This window comes from Equus quagga, chromosome 11 (genome assembly GCF_021613505.1).
Source record: "Equus quagga isolate Etosha38 chromosome 11, UCLA_HA_Equagga_1.0, whole genome shotgun sequence".
Lineage (NCBI taxonomy): Eukaryota > Metazoa > Chordata > Mammalia > Perissodactyla > Equidae > Equus > Equus quagga.
In genome coordinates, this window is record NC_060277.1 from 105,566,270 (window position 1) to 105,578,893 (window position 12,624).

Consider the following 12,624-nt stretch of genomic DNA (forward strand, 5'->3'; position numbering starts at 1 on the left):
TAGGGGCCGATGAAATTCACTCTGGGGCTGTTTGTTGATATCTAATCAAGACAATATATTATTTATTTATTTTTTATTTTTATTTATTTATTTTTTTTGAGGAAGATTAGACCTGAGCTAACTACTGCCAATCCTCCTCTTTTTGCTCAGGAAGACTGGCCCTGAGCTAATATCCATGCCCATCTTCCTCTACTTTATATGTGGGACGCCTACCACAGCATGGCTTGCCAAGAAGTGCCGTGTCCGCACCCAGGATCTGAACTGGGAACCCCAGGACACCAAAGCGGAACATGTGAACTTAACCACTGCGCCACTGGGCCAGCCCCTATATTTTTCAGACCAAGGAAAGATTTGTTTGGTTGGTACTTAGGCAAAAATAATTGGTTAAGAGCTCTGATTTTGCAGCCAGACTGCCTGGGTTCATATCCGTGGACCATTACTTGTTGGGTGGGGGGCCTCGAGCAGATATTACAAGATATCTATGCCTGCCTCAGTTTCTGAATTGATTAAATGAGAAAAATAAATGAGATAATACATAAAAAGTATCTAAAACAGTATACTGCTACTAGTATACACTCAATAAATGTTTCTTACTTTTATTTAGATCTTAATTATTATTGCCAAAGTAGAAATATGCTGTTGGAAAGTTTCAGAAAAAGGCTACTTCAGTTTTAGAGCAATGCTTTTTGTTATTTATACAGGATTTAACATATTACAGTAGATATCTTAATTACATTGTTTCATTTGAAATGACATCAACTTACATAAACACATTTCGTTCACATTTTATACAAATCACCAGCTTTGGGAAACTATAATTTCATCATTCAAAAAAAATCATTCATTGAACTATTGTTCATTATCTTATGAAAATGCTAAACTGGATTGATACTTGAGGAAACAAATTCAAGTTGATTATTGTTTCCTTTTTCCTCTGCTTCTTATTATGTATATTTTGGAAGACTTGGAACATCGTGAAAAACACAGAGCCCTTTAGTATTTAAACAGAAGAAAAAGGAAGAAATGAAAGAAGGGAGCAGGGAGGGAGGAAGGGAGGAAGAGAGGGAGTAAGGAGGGAGAGACAAGAAGGAAAGAAGGGAGGGAGGAGGCAGGAGGGGGATGGAGGAAGAAGGAAAGAATAGACGAAGGCAGCTTGGCAGGCAAAAGATAGTTAAGTAGAAACTTATTTTAAGAGTCAAAATTGTAGTTCTCAATACAACATGAGGCATTTTGATTTGTGGTTTGAGGGACTAGCTGTGTGAACTTTATCTTTACAAAAGGAAAAAATCCCGTTTGCATAAGCAAAGGCATCATGTTTCGGTTATATTCCCTTTGGAGATTCAAAAGGTCTCAAGTTCTCTCTCCTCCAAGTGGGAACACCAGCCGAGTCAGTTTTCTCAGTGGCACAAGAGAAGTTAAAGAACACGTGACTGGTAGACCAAACAAGAAGATATACAGACTCACTGGAAATGTCTAGATTTTGAAAAGTACCTGATGTGGAAAGAAATTAAGAGAGACATAGGAATGGAAAATTCCTTTGCTGGCTTCCTGTTCTCCTTCCTGCTAAGGTGGGATTAGTAACCGGCTGTCAAAAGAAAAACCACTTTTAATTCTTATTTGGGGGGAAGGGAAGCATTAGAAAAAAATGTCTTGGAAGAGTGTGAAGCAACAAGGACCTTCCTTTTTACAATTCATTCCTGCAATTTTGAAAGAGTACAGGGGCCAAGGAGAGGAGGGAAGGATTATGCCTCCACATGAAAAATTGAAAAAGAATTGAGGAAATTATTCAGGTAAACAAATCTCCCTCAAATATTTCCTAATGAAGTAATCTATGTGATAACGAAGTTAGTTAGGGGTTTGAGGCAACAAAGACAGAATTAATAAAAGCAAATAGTCTTGAAAATGAGGGCATCTTTTGAGATCCAATCAGTCATCTTTGACGCAATTCTCATTTCCATGAGGGGAGTAACAACTTTTCAATTTACAATTGTTTCTTGCAGAGGAATAGGATTTACCTAATGTTTGGGCACACCTTCAAATGTTTCCGTACATTTGTGGCATGATTGACAGTTTATGAACTCTCTCAAGGCATGGTTTCAGCTAGCCCACAGCATAGGGTAAATCATAGCAGTAAATGTGGGCATGATTGGGGAGGACTAGCTAGCCAGCGCACGTGCTCCAAAAGATCTGCACAACTTGCATCTCCTGAATGTTGGGAATTCCATGATTAGTAAATGCATCCTTTTGCATTGAGACAAGAGCTCCTTGACAAAGGTTAAAAAGCAAGATTCAAAATCGTAAATATAATTGAATCTCAATTTTATCTTAAAACAATAGGGAAAAAGACTGGCAATAATTCTGCCTTAGGAAATTGAGGTTTGTGATTAATTTTTATTTCCTTTTTTTGTACACTTTCATATTATCTATAATAAACATGCATAACTTTAACATCTGACAGAGATTTTTAAAGGTACTCTTCCCATTTTTTCCCCTCTGGAAAAGATAATGCAGCTTTTAACCTGTTAGCATGATTCAACAGTATCAAGATCTTTCAAATGATGATACAGTCAGTCCATTTCACCATTTTTATCTAAATCATTTGTTGGAATATTGTGCATCATCTTACAAAAATGCTGCAGGATGCTCTCTTGAGGAAGGAAATTCAGGTTAACTCTTTTTTTCCCCTTTTTCCTTGGCCTCCTATGACATACATTTGGGAGAACTTGAAACACAGGAAATCACACAATCCTTCAAATGTAAATGAGACACAATGAAAGAAAATTTGGGGAGCTAGGAAGATGAAAAGAGAGAAAACCCAGGCATGACCTAGTAATCATCATGTTGAGTGGAGGATTTAGGCAGCAAAAGGGTCTTGGTTGGAGACCTAAGAGGTGAGAATTGGACAAAGAATGCCAGGGAAGCTCCTTAAGACAATGACTGAAGAAAAGAGTTCAGAAAAGTAAAAAAATTAAGTATTTTGGCTCCCAAATATGGTATGCTTGCTTAATTAAGAAAAGCATTCATTCCTCAGCATCACTTGCATTACAGCTTTCTGGTAGACACTTTGTTAGATTCAAAGATGGTTGAGGTTCAGTCAACCCTGACCCAAGTACTGTTTAAAATTTGGTGAAGGAAATGAGACATTCAACAAAGAACCATAATACATACTTTGAGAGGGTTGGTGCCTGGAAAAAGTTTATTGTTTTTAAAAATTATTTTTAAAATAAACTATGAATTGGTGTTTATAGTAGGCAGGGAAGGAGTTAGTAAAAGGAACCTTGAAGGAAAGTGAAGATTCTTTTTTAAGATTTTATTTTTTTTGGGTTTTAGGTTTACAAGAAAATTGGGGAAAGTACAAAGATTTCCTACATGCCCACTGCTCTTATATATGCATAACCTCCTCTATTACTAACATCACTCACCAGAGTGGTACTTTTTTTTTTTTTTACCAAAAATGAACCTACGTTGATACATTGTAATCACCTAAAGTCCATAGTTTACCTGAGAGTTCACTTTTCCTGCCGTATGTTCAATGGGTTTGGACAAATGTATGATGATATATATCCATCATTGTAATATCATACAGAGTATTTTCCCCGCTGTAAAACTCCTCTGTACTCTGCCTATTAATTTCTCCCTCCCTCTGCCTTCCCATCCACCAACACCTGATCTTTTTACTGTCTCCATAATTTTACTTTTTTCAGAACATCATATAGTTGGAGTCACATATTATGTAGCCTTCTCAGATTGGCTGCTTTCATTTAGTAATATGCATTGAAGATTTCTCCATGTCTTTTCATGGCTTGATAGTTCATTTCTTTTTTGGGCTGAATAATATTCCATTGTCTGGGTGTACCACAGTTTATTCACCTATTGAAGGACGTGTTGGCTCCTTTCAAGTTTTGGCAATTATAATTAAAGCTGCTATAAATATCTGTGTGCAGGTTTTTATGTGGACATAAGTTTTTAAATCCTTTGGGTAAAAACAAAGAAGCATAATCATGATATGCTATGGTGTGACTGGATGGTATGTAGAAAGACAGGATTTTAGATTATAGAAATTCAGTTGACCTGGAGTTAAACTATGTTAATCATTAATCAGAAAAGAGGAACACTGTCTTTGGAGAAGAGTCAATTGTATGGTTTAGCTGGCTCAAGGATTGGCAAGCATTTGTCTGTAGAGGGCCAGATACTAAATATTTTAGGTTTTGAGGGCTGCATGATCTCTGTTGCGATTCTGAGGGTCATTGAACTCTTCTCTTGTAAAGTGAAACAGGCCATGGACAATACGTAAATGAATGAATGAGCGTGGCTGTGTTTCAATAAAACTATTTATGGACACTGAAATTTGAATTTCATATAATTTTCACATCACAAAATATTATTCTTCTTTTAATTTTTTCCCCACCATTTGAAAACGTAAAACGAGTCATAAGAAACACAAGTCAGGAGGACCAAACAAAAACAGTTTGCGAAGGACAGAGCTCGAGTAGTGATACCTCAATTCCATACAACAGGGAGCCCCTTTGTATAGTCTAACTTCTTTTTAGACCATTGCTAAAGTCATTGAATAGCAATGAAGTACAGATTATTGAAAAAGAGAATTATTTATCAAAAAGTTTTTACATTCACTTAATGAATTCTCTCATCATCTTGTTATCTGATACATCTTAAAACAAATATGCTCCTCCAATTTTGCCTCAGTTTCTCTCTGTGTTTCGGAGGAGATTCCAGTTCACCAAAGCTGAACTTCAAGAAAGTTAATTTTCAGTTAAGGTAGATTTAGGAGGCATAGACACACAACAGAGAAGCCAATCCAGATAATCATTTTTATTTGGCTTTAGAAAGTGTTTTTCTACTTACATGTGAGTATGGGTGTGTCGATGTTCTGGGAATTTACTTCAAACAAAGGAATGAAGCCATGCTGTGATGATCTGACTCAGTTGGAGTTGGGAAGCCGTCCAATCTCCCCAACTTGCCTCCTGTCCTGCTCTTCTCTGTGGTATTTTCTATGCTGTGTTTCGATGTCTCATCTTCTCAGATCAATCCAAACACTCAACAAAGCCACCTTTCCTGAAATTGTCCTTGGAGAGCAGAGAAGTTATGTGTACTGTGGTGGTTGCGTTCTTTTAAAAGTCCCTTCAGATGAAACACTACTGAAGGGAGCTCAGCTTTCAACCAAGCCAGTAATTGAGCAGAGTAATTGATAATACTCAGACAACCAACTCAGTCTTACTATGGATAAACCACAATGAAAATTGCCTTGATTAACATGGAAATGGAAACATTTCTCAAGCCTTCAAATTTCTTGGCAGAAGAGTTAACCTCTTGGTCTGCTGCTTTCCTGGCATTTATGGGTGATTGAAAAGATAGCTCCCTTGGAGGGTTCAAACTCTTCTACCTGTTATTGTGTAACAGATTGCAAACCATGTACTCCTATCAGAATGTCAAAACCTGAGTGACAGTTAACAGTGTCTAAGTGTCTGCCTGAGGTCAGTGTTGTTGTTGTATTTATTATTATTATCCCATTTTACTGATGAGAAAATAGGTGTGCAGAGAGGTTAAGCAGCTCCCAATGTCACAAAGCCTGTAAGTGAAGGCACCAACACTGAAATCCAGTCTTGTCCTTCAAATGTTCATGCTTTTAAAATGGAAACAAAAACCAAACAACCCTCAAACAGCAACTATGGTCAGAACCAGAAATGGCCCCCCTAAATTTGGAAAGTTAACCAAACTGGATGCGGCCTCCTTGACCCCCGATTACCAATGCTCTTTAGAGTAAAGAAAACTACTAATTCCTTGCCAGCATGATACTCCTTTTGAGCTCTCCTGGATACAGCTCCCCCAGGTTCTGAAGTGCTTAGGATTGTTATTTCTTTAGTTCCTTGTGGCTGCTTTTCACATTTTCTGGACCTTTCTCTTGACTATACCATTATAAAATCACCTCTTTGCTCATCATTCAATTTTCTGACTTCTGATCAGCTAGCTTGACCACATGACCACCTTAACATTTCATTTAATCCCTTGGAACCTATTGCTGGGGCAGAGGAACAATCAGACTTTACATTTTGGATCTGGGCCACAGTCTGTGTTTTATTTGTCATCTCTGTCTTAAGCTCTGATTCTTGGGGTTCGGGGAGGGAGGACCCTCCAGCCTCTATCTCTCTCTTCCATTTATCAGGGCTTCAACTGTGGATGCTGCTTCTTTGGAACTGTGCTGCCCAAGATTAGTAACCATTAAAGGCATGTTGAACAAAGGAATGAATGGATGCTTAGCTGTTTCCAGTTGTCCTGTCTCAGTTTTCATTGTCACGCAATCTCAATCCTAATCCCCTAAAATGTAGATAAAGAGTTCTGGTGAAAAGAGTTTCTTTGCATTGCCCAGAGAAAGTCTGAAAGTGACATGAGCATTTCTGTAGATTAGCTTCCAACACACCTGTTTGTAAATATTTGAGTCACTTACTGGCATTGTTGAGCATATTTCTGGTCCAGGAAATCTTCCTTCTTTGTACTGCTGGCGGAACGAAAACTTAGTCATGGTATGCCTGAATGACCTTCACGCTGTACCTCCTCCAGAGGCAGAGAGGCAGTGAGGTAACCTCAGTCTCAGCTGACCGGCTATCACCTGCTTTATAAGATGCCAAGGGCTACCTATGTAGATTCCCAGGGTGGAACCGTAGGAACAAACCAGTGTCAATGGTTAACCCAGATTCCTGGTGTCTGGAGCTTTTCTTCTCTTTATTATTAACCAAGCAAAAATGTTACCATTACCCAGCTGTGAGCACCTAGTTCATAGGTCTTCTATGGGGAGAGTGAATAAAGGTAAGCTTCGCTCTATTTTTGTTATTCTACAAAGTCACTCAGCCTATATTTTGCTCATGTTGGCCTCTTTGTTTAGAGAGCAGCAATGCTCTGTATCCAGCAATGTAAGTATCAATGTTGAATTAAATGCAATTAAGATAATTTAATTTCCTATCCAAGTGCTTTAAGTAGAGGTCAGTGTGTTATATTCCTTGAGTTCTTTTGAAGCTTTGGTCAAAAGTAGTTTCAAATTGGTCTTCGCAGAGTCTATTAAACAGATCTTATGTGCCACTAGACATGTAGCTTTCTAAAAGTGACCTTATTCCACAATTTCTTTCAAAAGCAAATTATTACATCTTGTGTGTATGTATCCATTTATGAATACATAGCTTCAAGCATTGAAATATGCATTTACAACCCCCGTAAAAAAAACTTCAAGAAAAACAGGTTATTTTTTTCTGAAAATTGTATATAATGAGAGAAAACAAAAGAATCCATTTTTCTAGACTGATTTTAACATAAGTAGAAGTAGAGAACTTTTTTCTTGTCCATTAAAATCTTAGAACTTTTGTCGTTGATTTTTTATGCAGAAAAGTGTGGACTTTTGATCTTTGCTTGCTGGATACCATGAATTCTCTCACATATCTAGTTGAATTATTTCCCTTGTTGGTGGATGTAGGTGGTAAGCTAAAGCTTTTCTACAAACCAGATGGATTTTGATCATGTGCGTTATACTCATATAGTTATATGAACTGGAAGATCTTTGGGAAAATAAGACTGGAGTAATTCTTCTGCGTATTACTCTTACAAGAGTCAGATCCTCAAGGAGAAAAATACATATTAATGTATCTTTGCCACTTTACCTTGGAAAATGTAGGCAAACCTCTCTCTAGGGCTTAAACCACAAACGTTTTGTAGAATACCATTTGAAAACTTCCTGAAATTAAGCCAAAAAGAAGTTTAAAAGTGCATAGGGTCCAGAGTTCAATTCAGTTCAAATCAACAGAGAGAGAAAAAGAGGGAGAGAGACAGAGAGACAGAGACAGAGAAAGAGAAAGCGACAGACAGGAGGGAAATAGAGCAACTAATAGATGTAATTCCTGTTTAAGTTTATTTTTAGAACATGAGAATTGTGGTAAATCCAAGACATCATCTCATACTAAACAAGACCATGACAACATTTAAAACTGGGAGAAAAGACTGGAGTGGGAGGAGCACTCAGTATGCTATTCTGATGCATTTTCCTAAATAAGTATATTTTGACTTTCGAGAGAATAAGAGTTTTCAAGCTTATTAAAAAAATATTTTATTCCATTCTACGTGTTAGTGGTATGTCCAAGTTAAGACTTGGACATAAATCAGTTGAAAATTATGAATTGACAAAAAGTGTAGTTTTGCAGAAAATGATTGATATATAAAGGATATTTAAAGTAAATGTTTGGTACCAAAACACCCATATATTTAGTGGAACCTTTTCTTTTTTGAATTTGTAAAACTCTTCATTTGGAGAAACTGTTCAACTTTTGTCCCCTATGAATTCATCCTCGAGTATTCTGTGTTTCTTCCTTGTACTAGGAAAAGTGGCCTCAAATCTAACTTTAGGAATAGCCGATGGAAAATTTCATTATTTCAGGCATCACATAGACTATAAATATTTTTATGATGGGGTGGGGAAATAAGCATTTTAGTGCTTACTATGTCCTGGATGCTTAAACTCTATATTCATTGGATCTTTGTCTCAAATTTGAAAGGAGCTATTAAATTCATTTTATAGATGAAGCTTAGAGTTTCCAGTTTCTGGCTGTGAAATCTTGGGAAAGTCGTGTAACTTCTTAGGGTTGGAAACCAGCGAATAGGGCTCTAAACAAGCAGCCCTACTGAGATGCATATTGTCTTAGTCCTTTCAGGCTGCTGTATCAAAAATACCACAGACTGGGGGATTAAACAACAAACATTTATTTCTCACAGATTTGGAAGCTGGATGTCCAAGATGAGGGTGTCAGTACATTCGGTGTCTGGTGAAACTTACTTCCTGGTTCATAGAGGGATGTCTTGTCACTGTGTCCTCACATGGCAGCAGGGACGAGAGAGCTCATGCCATTCATGAGAGCTCCACCCTGATGAGCTAATCACCTGCCCAAAATCCCACCTCCTAATACCATCACAGAGGGGGTTAGGATTCAACAGATGAATTTTAGGAGGACACAAACATTTAGTCCACAGCATCTGTTGAAAATAAATGCAGAAGGTTGAAATCAACTCAGACAGGTTGTTTTCAGTTAAAATTTCCAGGCCTGAGAGCTCCCCTTTGGGATAAAAATGGCTTATCTACACTCTGAAATGCATTGCATTGAAGGATTCCTATGCAGAGATTACTAAACTGTTGCTTCTTGCTTTCTTAGCTGGCCAGCCTCAGCAGACTTGGAAGAGAATTCTTTTTATCATCATTCTTCAGGCCTTGTGTATCCTGGCCTCTGCAACTATTTAAACATAAGGGGTAGATGACTTTATTTTTCTTATAGTTGCTCTTAAGTGAAAAAGATGGGATCAGGTTTTTTCCTCCTGTCACTCCAGAGTTTGTTTTCTACTCTGAAATCAAAGATTCAGATGCGAAATGTATATAGCATTTTAAAGAGGCTTTTCACTTTTATTTTTCATTTTATTTTATTGTTCTGAGGAAGATTAGCCCTGAGCTAACATCTGTCGCCAATCCTCCTCTTTTTGCTGAGGAAGACTGGCTCCGAGCTAACATCCATGCCTATCTGCCTCCACTTTATATGTGGGACGCCTACCACAGCATGGCTTGATAAGTGGCGCTATATCCACACCCAGGATCTGAACCGGCAAACCCTGGGACATTGAAGCGGAACGTGCAAACTTTACCACTGCACCACTGGGCCGGCCCTGGCTTTTCACTTTTAAATCCAACTTATTCTAGTTACCTTGGTTCCGTATTCACTCTCTTCCAAAAATAGACCTGAAACTGTTCTCAGATGTAAAGGACAATTGAAAAAAGTAAATCATCTGAGTAAGAAACAGCCCCAAATTAGATTTATCCAACAATTCTGCATAAAGAGTGTGATTTTTACCTTAACATGTTCCAGAAATATCACCTCAATTCCAAATTTTATTTTACTTATATATGAGTATAGTAGTAAGACTTCGAATGGTTACACGGCGTTAGATTATATTCCGTAAGATTTATTCTTTTAACTTAAAAACAAACATTCATTTATTCCTCCTTATTTTTTTAAAAAAGAAAAAAGCATGTTCTAGAAAGCTGACCAAAAGTCTACTTCATTACGGCAAATTTTAATTTTTCATCATATTCCATTTTAAATGTGAATCCTGTTCCCATGCAGTCAATAATCATTTATTAAGTCTGGATACAAAGATGACAAAGACATGGTCCCTGCCCTCCAGCTGGCAGGAAAAGGCAAATCTATAAATAATTAAGGGAAATTCAATGGCCTAGTACCTTGATAGCATAAGATATGATTAGCATATCAACCAATTGAACCTTTTTTTTCCAGGAAAACAGTAGGGCAGTGGCCAAGTTTATGGCATGGTGGGGGTGGTCCTGGGTGTTCTTTTGGTATTCAGAACCTTTAGATACTGAGATATTGTTTTTACTGTGAACTTTTTTTACAAGATTTTCCTTTGCCAGAAGCTCACTCTGACAGTTCTCTTCCAATTATTGTTTTCTTTCCTCTACAGCTTAGTAACTATATTAGTCAGGGTTCTCCAGAGAAACAGAGCCAGTGAGATATATATAGAGAGAAAGATTTATTCTAAGGAATTGTATTAGTCAGGCTCTCCAGAGAAACAGAGCCAGTGAGATATATAGAGAGAGAAAGATTTATTCTAAGGAATGGTTCACATGATCGTGGGGCTGGTAAGTCTGAAATCTGTAGAGTAGACCTGAAAATTAAGGTCAGAGTTGATATTGCAGTCTTGAGTCCAAAATTTTCAGGATTGACCAGCAGGCAGGAAATTCAGGCAGAGTTTCTATGTGGCGGTCTTGAGGCAGAATTGCTTCTCCTTGCTTCTTCTTTGGGAAATCTCAGTCTTTGATTGGATGAAGCCCACCCACATTAGGGAGGGTCATCAGCTTTAGCAAAGTTTACAAATTGTAAATGTAAGTCACATCTAACAAATACTTCACAAGAACATTCAAAATGGTGTCTGACCAAATAACTGGCATCATAACCTTGCCAAGTTGATACATGATATTAACCATCACAGTAACATAGGGCATTTTTCACCCTGATTGTATTTTGCGGTACAGTTATTAAACATTATAAGTTTGAAACTTCAGTTTCTGTAAAAGAAATTAAGAACTGTACTTTACTAGTTATATACATTTTAAATTCCATAGAATGTAGCATTTTTAGTGCTACAGCTTTTGATTAATGCTATTTGGTCAAAGAGAAAATGATTTCTTTTAATTGAGACAAAAAGCAAGTTATTTTAAAAGACTCTCACAGTCCAACCTTCTAATTGCATTGTCCCCGCTTCCCTTAACTTCACTTTCTGTGCCATGTCTCACAGCTATTATATATTCTCTCCTATGTTTTCATGTGGTTTATTTTTCATGTGTATGAGTCCTGACTCCAAATAACTGTGTTCACAGTAGTAGCAACATGCCAGGAGCTACGAGAAGCCACAAGATAAGCATGGTGTACCTTTTAGAAGAATTCGTTTAACCCAACAATTTAGATGGAGAGTAGGAGGAATTAAATAATTTAACTGATAAGCAGTTTAAATCATTATTTTTGTAATGTAGATATTGTGACATATATATATGTACATCAGAATTCAAAACTAGCTTATACTGTATATATCATATATTGTGCTAGTATATATTGTATATTGCATATATTGTAAAGAAAAATCATAAGACTGGAATATTTTGAGCTTGGGCCCAGTCCTTTGTGTTATGATCTCAGATTCTCCAGGATTTGGGGTAGGAAGAAGGATAATGTGCTCATTTCTCTTCTGTTTCTTCAGGATTTTTTTAATGGAAAATTTTGAGAAGCACCATTAAAGGGTGATTTTTGCGAGACTAAATTCTTGGGTTAGGTTACTACTTGATTAGTTAGTTGGCTTTGCCCCAGACAAATATCTACTCACCCACAAACTTGGCCAATCTTTTCACAACTATGTACTCTTCTCATCTCAAGTAAGACTGTTCCAAACAATGGGTAATTCAGGACATTCTGTCTCTACTTTGGGAAAAGAATTCCAAGGTAACCTCACAAAACAGGCACCTGGCTTAATGGCTGAACCACAAAAATTGTTCACTAGATCTCTGCTTCAAGGTTCTCCTATACAGAAGCGAAAACATTGAGTCTGCTGAACAAGAGCTTACTAGCTCTCCCCAACTAACTGGAAGACGCACTCAGCCATTCCCGATGAGCTATGAGGTCATTAACTGACCTTTCAGTGTTCTCATAATGTACTACTGAGTTCTGTTTATAGGCGGTCCAGTACAGTCCTTCCCTGGATTTGCAGCTAAAATTTGAGAAGCTGCCAGAATATCAGAGACTATGAGCTGTACACCAGGATTGTTACATCAAGAAGCCTGCCCTTTTGTATGTTTAGCTTGCCTTTCATTTGGGTCAGAATTGAGTCAACTTGTGGGTGGTTAGATAAAACTCTAGGAGAAAGTAGTATGGCTAATTTGAGCAAATTATCTAAGACTTATGAGTTACACATATTTAAATTTAGGCTTTGTGGGAATAGAAGGCGGTTTCATTTCCTGTGACTAGAGATTTATTTAACAGTATCAGATAACAATATTGAGCTGAAGATAAGATTACA

At 37.3% G+C, this 12,624-nt stretch overlaps 1 protein-coding gene across 1 annotated transcript in view; it reads left to right on the forward strand.

Annotated features, from left to right (window-relative positions):
• The first annotated feature begins 6,705 nt into the window (after positions 1-6,705).
• The window catches only part of KCNJ16 (potassium inwardly rectifying channel subfamily J member 16), a 49,457-nt gene continuing 43,538 nt past the window's right edge, over positions 6,706-12,624 (forward strand). The window contains exon 1 of the mRNA XM_046675697.1: positions 6,706-6,822. The gene's annotated coding sequence lies outside the window, so the exon portion shown is untranslated. The remainder of the gene's footprint in view (positions 6,823-12,624) is intronic.